Below are 8,461 nucleotides of genomic sequence, written 5' to 3'. Positions count from 1 at the left end.
GTGACTCATGACTTTTGCAGAGCATAGCTGGTCTGTGTGATTGGGGCCTTAGTTAACACACAATTTGAACTTTGCGTTGACTCTCCTGATAACTAGAGAAAACCTATTTTATATTGCCTGGTTTTGTTTTTTAATATCTAGGGAGGCTTGATCCTAGAAACTGTTAAGGTTCAAAATATTGGGGATGGAGACAAGAGAAAAACCACAATAACAACACTGGTCCGGTCGGGTTGAGTCAAACGATGATTTTAATGAACACACGCGTGGGAGATGGACACTGATGCAGACAGCCTCAAAATCTCAAAATGGTGGAGCATTGCTCAAACTTTTATAGCCTCTGGTGCCTCCACCTTATCATAAAAAGCCTAAACATTCACATGCTCTCTCTCACACAGCGCCTGAGCTACGACCTTGGCTCCCTGTTTATCTGCTCCTGCTGAAATGGGGCAGAAAACTCCAGCACACTCTGTTCTCTTCTACTCAGACAAATTAGACAATAACCTTCTGCGAACAGTATTTCTTATAACTCAGCAATATAATGCATCATAAAACAATATCATTCATTCACAACAAGTCAGCAATTTAATGTAATGCAAATCAGTTTAACTAATGTAATAGTTATCAGCTTCTTCTAATTCAGGAGAATAATGCAAACTAAAACTACATAATAATTCACAATCTTTAATTAGGGGTGTAACATGGCATAAAATAATATTATAATCTAACAATTCCCCCTGATGAGGTCATTAGAATAATGACCTCACAAACACCCTTCAATTCAGTGTGGCCGGGTTCATCTCTTCTCACTCCTGAGGTCCTTTGTCCCCCTGAGGGGCGAACCATATGTGGGATGACCTCTGTGTTTGCGCAATTCAGATGCAAGAAAAACTATGATTCCAACAGTACCAGGTCCAGATGACACTCTCCTTGTCTCCCACTGCTTTCAGCCTTTATTCTATTGCTGCAGCTACCAGTGTCGTCCAGTTGGGTGATCCTCTGCTCTTCATTCTTCAACCTTAGGGGTTAGACAACCCTTCAGTCGTAACACAGATCAGGGGATTATTCTGCCCCGATTTCAAACAACGATCTGTGTATTCTCCAGAAAAAGGAACAGGAAGGTGTCCCCTTTTTGCCCAAAAGCCTCTCGAACTTCGTTGGTCTGGTGTTCCCGGATTTCCGCCAACCCCTTCATGGTTATTGCTGTGTTTATGGGATCCATCCTTTTGTGGTGACAAGCTGGAGCCCAAGCGCCATGACCCTTGGACCCAGTTGATGTCTCGGCAGTCACTGTGTCTGACTCTGCTACAGAGGATCCTCGCATCTCTGTGACCTCGTCTGGTGTCTGTTCCTTTCTCTGTAAGAGACAGAAAACCAAAACACCTCTCTTCCTAACCCTAATAATCTAATGTTGTTATCTACTGACCTTCTAGTGATTCAGAATTGGTCTAAAACATTCAGAATGTCCCAGGGACTTATTCCAATCATATCTTATGTGTGTGTAAGCGTGTTTGCATTTAGCCCTCTGCACTCAAGGCATTTCCTACACTTTATCAGTCCGGACAGTCACGCCGAACGAAGCTTCTGACCTTCAAAAGGCCGAGTGCCAACTCGTTATAAGCACATTTGCAAGGTGTGTCTGAAAATTATTGAAACCCCTCTTTTTAACAAAAGACAAAAAATTAACAAATCTTCTAAACGCTATTCAGTTCATTTCAATGAGTAATGATTAAACATGAAAGTGATAGTTTATGCTTTTTCACTGATTCTCTAAAAGGTCCGTCTTCTCGGACCGCTATTAGCTTAAGCTTTACCATTCCTAAGGTATTAAAGACACAAATGAAGTTATAAAATGTTCAAATAATCCTTGTTTGATGTTAAAGCTCAACCTTCCCCCCCTTTTTTGACACATTCCAATGTGTCAAATCAACGGAGCTAGAACATTCAAAAAAAATAAAATAAAAAGTTAGGCAGCTACAAAGTTTCCCAGACTCTTAAGGTGATCCGCGTGTAACGTTCTGACTCAGGTATTTAATATTTTAATAAATCTCGTTTAATTAACTGCCACTATTTAAACTAACTTTAAAGACATAATTTAAGAAAAGATCACAAAGAATAACATGATATCAGTGTTTTGTAAGCGCGTGCGGCCCTCCATGCTCGAAGCCTTTCCCCTCAATAGATCAGTCAGACATTCGCGCTGACTGTAGCTTTTAACCCTTATTAACTTGAGCACAACTCTACAATGAGCAACAAGTTGCAATATGTATAAAAATGATCATGGTTACACCTGCAATGAAAAATTATATCATTATCCTAACACCTGTAAATAGAAGATTCATCAGAAGTTATAACAATCACAGGAACACAGATGTTAGTATAAGGTCAAAAGCTTCAATAGATGATCATCGATGCAATGCTTGTTGCATGATTCTCATACAATAATAATGCTGACATTGAAAATAACAGTATAACACCCCCTTTTGTCCCGTTTCACTTGACACCTAAACGTTTATAAATGCCTCTTTTATTCTTAATTTTATTTCCCCCTTTTTCTCCCCTTTCTGACCACAGCAGGGGGATCTTAGTTTTGAATCAGCCATGTATCCAGCTCACCTGATTCATCAGTGAGCTCCAACATCACTGGCGTCTGACAGGGTGGCGCTGCATATTCTTCCTTTAATGTCACTATTTTCAACCTGTTAATTAGAGTGTTTAAACCTGAAGTCGATTGGTAAACATTGGTAAACACACTTATACCTGCTGGATAAAAAATGGAGATGAAAAACAAGAGTGTTAACAGTGAGATTATTCACAAGTATCAATAAGCAGTCTCAGTATTAATTTCAATATTGGTGGAATCCTTGTATTTAAAATCTAGTGCCAGCTTTTAGTCTCATCATCATATCATCTTTTAAAATGATACAGCGACCTTTTTAATGGGTTTACTAGAGATTAGAATTCATTTGGAGCAACATTTGTGTCCAACTGATGAATTTAAGTCCAATTCTCACTCTTTTTTTAATCTTTTTCTTCTCTCCTCTCGAGGGAAATATATCTGACTCTATAACAGCAACATGCAAAAATGGTGCCAGTGAGTAGTGTTCAGTTGTTTTTATAACCTGTTCATTGGAAACAGCTGCCTGCTGTGGCAGATAATGCCATGACAGTGATGTAGGTGAAGCGAAACAGTGAGGTTTCAGGCTGTAAAATTAGACAAACAGTAAAAGGATTATTACAGCTGCGATAAACTGAGAATCCATGTGATAATTCTCTGCAGGCTTGTCTCCGAGGGTCACTGTTCATATATAATTAGTCATGTGATTCATTATTAAAATGAAAATATTGAATGCAAGATTTCTATTTGTCTGTTTAATCTAAATGTTGCCAGTAGCTGTTGGGTAAATATTCCTCTGAGTAATATGGATTCCCTGTAAGAGTTATAGCTCATTTACTAGTGTCTACATTGTTTGCATTTCCTGGCAATCAGGGTGGAATGCATGGCTTGTGCAAATGTTTTATTTAATGAAGAAGAAATTGATGTGTGAAATGTAAATGTCTAAGATGATATTTGTTTCAGAGATGATTAGGCTTCCAGTTCATACTGTGGCTGTTGTTGATTAAAAGCAAACACACCTGCAGTACAGCGTATTAGAATGATGAATTCATAGCAACAATTTCGGTCTTCGCGTTTATGGAGATGGATCATTATGTCAAAAAGAAGCATCGAAAAATGATGGGCAAGGCATTTTTTTAAACATTTCCCACAAATCACATGGTTGATACATTTTATCGTAGCCTGCTTTACAAACCATAACATGATGTTTGATGTATGAGGTGATCTTTTACTATACATGTAATATCTGGCTATGCCTTTGTCAAAATCAAACAACCATTGCATCTTAATTAAGTGCATTTCAAACCACACTGCATCTATAGCTAGGGAATCACATGTAAAACAACCAAAGAGTCAAAAACAGGAATAACACTTTAGTAAATCCACAGTATGGGATTTGTAACACTTTCAATGCAGACGTCCACGCTTCAGTCCTGTTTTAAGAATGGAAAATCCACAAAGTGTACGACTGATAGTCAAAGGGAGTTTAAGACCTTCTGTAAGATTGTTTATGCTTGTTTCAGGTTTATGGAATATAATGGTGTTACCAGCATGCTGCCTGCTGTAACCCATAATTTTATTCAGGATAAATAAAGGATTTCTGATTCTGATATACAGAACATACCAGAAAGGCTCTTGGGAGTGGGCACCTCTGCTAATGACTCAGTAATGCTAAAGTTAGAACAGAACAAAACTGAAATCTTTTGCTTGCATTGACCGATTGCAAATAGTTGCCTGAACGCACAGCTCACCTGGTGGGAGGCAACCTGTCTCCAAACAATCGAGGTCCAACTCGGACTAAGTGCAGTCATTCTGAGACAGAATCATTCTGTCTATTCTATCAACACAGACAGATTTCCAACATGCTGAGTCAACTTATTTACAGTTAACTCTTTTCAGTAGGCCAAACTGATTGCCAGCTGGTTGTATTCCCGTTTAAAAGCAAGGCTGTTGAGTACTTGTGTCATTTTGCAGTGAAATTGCTGTCCTGCAGCAACCACACCACTGCATGTGGAAGAACTGAACTTCCTTTTCATAACCATGAGGCTGGATTCTAAATGTAAGTAGCTAATTTCTGTTTAATGTGAATTTCAGTGAATGTAGATGGCAACAGATTTGCAATTGTTGGCGATTTGTTATTAATTGTTGCATTATCAAAAACTATTTGATCTCCACGAATTTCACTGTAGTTCGTTGTGCACTAAACCACTGTTTAGTATGATTGTAGCATAAGGCCAGTGCCCTGTGTCAAAAAACGTGATCTGCACCCAAATGGAAATGAGTTTTGTATAATCACATGCTCCATCTTTCAAGTTGCATGAAATCTGGTTTTAGCATAATCCTGCTGACACACAATGGAAAAATATTTTTACTGACCTCTGCATAGAAAAAGCAGTACATATTAGAGTCTATTCTGCGATGCCTTCAAAAATGCGCCGAGATCAGACGGCTGTTTTTCTCCACAGTCTGGACTTTTTATTGCTGAGATAACTTGGAAAAGAAATCACTCTTGTTTTTTTCCCCCTCACATCTTGAAAGTGCAAGTTTTTTGGGGTTGGAGTTGAGCCAAAAACATTGCAAGTCTCTTCTACATTGCAGAAATAAGTCCAGTATTGATTTAATACAGTAACTAAATGTTAAATTCATGATAAACAGTTGGAGGTCTGAATGGTTTTCTTTTAGCTTAAAAACACAAAGGTAAGCCTCTCGTCCATTGCGTCAAGCACAATACCAGTTTTGGACTGTACATCATCCCACACCATTGATGTGTGCACTATGATAATTGATAATTGTTGCACGCGTAGTAAGAAAAGTAATAATATCATTCTTCATACATATCACAGCAGGTGCTGACATATTTGCATCTACTTTATGTTATTAGCGGCTTATGCGTCCCGTAGCTTTTGCATGGTTCCCTTAATTGTTGTTCTTTTTAAACATTTCTGTGGTGATATCACTAAATCTTATGTATTTACAAAAGTAAAAGTAAGTAATGTCCTTTTAAGTAATAGCTCACAATATATAATTGGGAAAGCACTGAAAGTTAACCACACTGGTGTATTTGTATCCTTCACCGTTACTGAAGGACATTATTGTTTGTATATTGCTCCTTTCTCTCCTTTTTCTTTTCTTTATCTTTTTAAGTTTTGGACGCGATCAAGGTACAAACAGTGAATTCATCACGATGATGTTCTGTGCTGTTCCACTACACTTTAAGAGCAACTATAAAGAAAATGTTTCTTTTAAACTTGATGCCATCAGTATTGGAATTATTCATCATGAAATAAATGTACTTTGCTTTGCTGTCCTCCCTCTTTGGTGAAAAAGAAAAACATCTATGAAAGTTACAAATTAAAGAAACAACACAGGATTGCAGCCAAATAGTTACAGTTTGCATCTGTGTCTCTCCAGACTCATTTATTAAATATAATGAAAACCACAGATTTTAGTAGCTGTGAATAAGTGTGGCCAAATGAACCAAATGTGGACGCAATCAGGATTTAGAAATGAGTGAAGTCCAGAATTTCTTCTTTTAATGTATTATATTTAAGGTGCAGCACCTGTACTCCATTAGAAAAGGCTGCACTTCTGTAGAGACTAGGTACTACAGTTGGAAAGGCTTTTTTTGTGCAGCTTCCCTCTTTTGCACCTGTGCATATATGTAGAAATACAGACGATGCCTGCTCTGTGTGTAAAGCAATGAAATGAAACATGAAGTAAAAAGACTGACTGTTTATTTATCGTTTGTTTTTTGAGTGCCCTTATTTTGTCGTTGGTGGGGATAGTGCAAAATCAGCACAAATTGTGATTTGGGAGAAAACCAGCTAAACAGCTACGAATGTGAATGAAAACATTAAAATAAATGAGGTAATAGTCGAAAGTCGAAATACCAGCTTGATCAAGCCGCGCACACTGACACTCCAGTCGTATTAAAACATTTTTGTTACAGAGCTGCAGAAAGTGCTGCGTCAGAAGACTTTTCTGGGTTTGTTGCCCAAGAGTTTCAGAGCCGGCGTTAAAAATGGAAAATGACACGGGGCAGCTGACATTTACTCAAAACTGCAGACCTTTGCCACACCATGATCTCTGCCTGCCATCACACTTGATTAGTCACACGATCAACAAGCACTTGGAGTGAGAATGACAGAGACGAGCGGACAGAAAATGATCAACGCAGGCAAAACAAAGAAAATCCTGGGAGGGTGTTGCAGCTAAATGCAGCAGAAGACACACGGCAAGTGTTCAGGTGAGTCTATTAAGTCTCTGTTAACACCATTAACATGTAATTGTGCTTATTGGTAAAAGTGATGTCTGTGCACGGGGAGATAATATAATAATCTGTTAGAAATACACTGCAGTAAAACAATAAAAACTGTGTGCATGTATTGCCACTTGAAAATAAATAATGGTCAGCGGAAACCAAAATCGTCAATCCTCTCAAGTGTGCCCGTTTTTTATTCCTGCAGATAGTATTTGTGAAGTCCATCACACATGATGTGTGCGCCTAAAAGGTTGGGGATCATTTGAGAATAATCTGTACAGGGAGATTTATGGTGTCACTCCTTTCCTCCCTCTTGGGTTTGTGTTACTGTTATCCCCTGAGCTGCCACCTTTAGCAATTTTTTCTTGACCAAAGTCTGCCCAAAACCTGCTTTACAGAAGCTTTAACTGAGCCAGTAAATTCACTGCGTTCACTTGGAGACCTCTGAAGCAGCAGACTGAAAAGGAAATGCCTTCTGTGCTATGACTGTATGCACAAACCCAACGCACTGACTTGCACTGAGATCTACAGTACTGTAGCGCCTCATTATTTGCTAAAGCCGACCCCTAATCTAATCTTAGCCTAACCTTAAACTGAGTCTTCACCCTAAAATTCACTGATTTAAATTATGGGCTTCCCATGCGTGAGCATGTAAACAGATTTACTGTGTGTCCCAACATCACATTAAGCCCTAACACACTGAACTGTGTATTATCACAGTGCATTCAGTATATTTTTAGAAGGGTCTTTTATTTCCACTTATGAGACCACTCCGTTCACTTGGTTTCCTTCCTCACTGCCCCGTAAAATCATTATGCTTCAGCTGAATAAAGAAATCTCTCACTCTCGCTTCCCCTCTCTGCTCGAGACCTCTGAAATGATTTTCTTTTCACTGCTGTTAAACTTTTGTTAGTACTGCAGCAACCTTTGAAATTGCCCTCTTTCTGCAACACAGACATCAAGGCCACAATGTTCTTTCTGTTTTATTGTTGCATGTTTTGCCCGTGTATGCATGGCTTTTCCTACCTTCTCATCAGTGGTAATATCTGGCTTTCTCCTGCCTTGAACTTAACTTTACATCACTGCACTTTGCCAAATGATACTTGTTAGTAGCACATGGAAAGGTGCATATCAGTAGCTGTTACCTTAGTTCCAAGTGTAAACCAATCAGCACATCACTGTGAAGTTTTAATGCAAGTGCAGATTGACTTTAAGATAATTATTGATGTTCTAGGTAAAACATATCTTGTTTATTTTATGATTACAGATTTGGCTTTGTAGCAACTAGGACTACTGAAAACAAAACGAAAAAAGGATAGTTGTTTTCTGCAGGCTTCCTGAAGTTCTTTCAACATTTATTTTCCATTTTCAGTCCAGTTCTTTTCATGTTTTCCTTTAAACCATTTAACACTGACCTATGAATCATTCAAGCATAAAAAAGGCATTTAACTCAAGGGATGAACCAGAGTTGTGTCTGCGCATAACAGACAGCTCAGCAAAGATCCAACTTTAAATTGTATCTTTACATACTGGGCATATCTTAGCATGGTGTGCAGTATGTGCTTAAAAAATTGGAGGGAACTGGA

The 8,461-nt window shown here is 38.5% G+C and overlaps 1 long non-coding RNA gene across 1 annotated transcript; it reads right to left on the bottom strand.

The window, feature by feature from the left end:
* Window positions 1-230: 230 nt before the first annotated feature.
* Window positions 231-2,554, bottom strand: LOC309694399. Its single transcript, XR_014272861.1, has 2 exons — window positions 1,835-2,554; window positions 231-1,767 (listed from the first exon to the last, which is right to left on the bottom strand). It is a non-coding gene; the product is annotated as an uncharacterized lncRNA (long non-coding RNA).
* Window positions 2,555-8,461: the final 5,907 nt, after the last annotated feature.

Source organism: Aulonocara stuartgranti (assembly GCF_965226115.1).
Source record: "Aulonocara stuartgranti genome assembly, chromosome: 18".
Lineage (NCBI taxonomy): Eukaryota > Metazoa > Chordata > Actinopteri > Cichliformes > Cichlidae > Aulonocara > Aulonocara stuartgranti.
This window is presented reverse-complemented; position numbering and strand designations above follow the sequence as displayed.